The following is a 1,130-nucleotide window of genomic DNA, read 5'->3' as shown; positions in this document are numbered from 1 at the left end:
CCTACCTCTTTTTTCTCTCTTCCAAGAAAGCGCACCTTTCCCATCCCACAAAAGAAAAAGAAATCTTAACTCTGAGAACACCTCCACACGTTCCAAATTTGGCTGCCTTCTTGACTCTCACAAAAGCAAATTTAAAAAATGATCCCTTTATTCTCCCAGGAAAATTTATATAACCTATGAATTATTTAGCCTTTAATCCCTACAGAGTCTTCATACATTTTGTTTTATTATATTAATAACAAATGCATATTGCAGACAAATTAGAAAATACATACGAATTTCCATAAATTAAAAAAGGAAGGAAATTATGTATAATTTTGACATCTAGGATTTGCTCTGTTAGCACACACATGTGGTGACTTCCATATTTTCTTGTATAGTCCAGTCCTTGGGATGGGATTATTGTGTATATACTATTTTTAACCTGAATTTTAAAATTTTTTGATGAATGAGTGAGTAAATAAGTAAATTGTATCCTCACTTGATGTGACTATAACCACGCAGATTGTGTCAGAAACAGTGTTACCAAATGTCCATGTTCTCCCCTACATTTCCCAGCATCCCTTGCAGAGAGGTTGTAGCCACGTGACAAGTTCTGGCCAATGGATTATGAGTGGAAATAACCTGTGTTACTCTGGGGATGAGGCAATGATGAATTAGTGTGCTTCTTGGGTCTCTTTCTTTCCCCAGCTCAGGACCTTGGAGACCAGGTGTTTTAGCTGACGCAGGTTAGGGTGGAAGAAAGACACCCATGTCACATCAGATTTTGGGTCAGTAAGAGACACAAAGGTTTGTGGGGGGTTAAGCCACTGATATTTTAGAGTTTGCCTTTTTGGGGATTACTGCAACATAGCCAAGACTATCCTGACTAGTACATATATAAAACCAGATATAATATAAAATTAGAAACGTGTTGTTTGGCCAAGGAATTGAACAAATGTAATTGACATAAACGAGGATCTAGACTATGATTTTGAACTTGTGGTTTTATTTGCTTTTATGACACCCATCCTGAAGTGCTTGGCTGAAAGCAAAGGATAGAAAGCCTGAAAATGTTCTGAATATAAATTAGATGTCTTTAGATGTGTCAGGGGTTTGAAATGCAATAGTTTAGTTTAGTATACTATCTA

Source organism: Ursus americanus, chromosome 9 (assembly GCF_024610735.1).
Source record: "Ursus americanus isolate L20-20 chromosome 9, mUrsAme1.1.p, whole genome shotgun sequence".
NCBI classification, from domain to species: Eukaryota; Metazoa; Chordata; class Mammalia; order Carnivora; family Ursidae; genus Ursus; species Ursus americanus.
Note: the sequence above shows the minus strand (reverse complement) of the source record.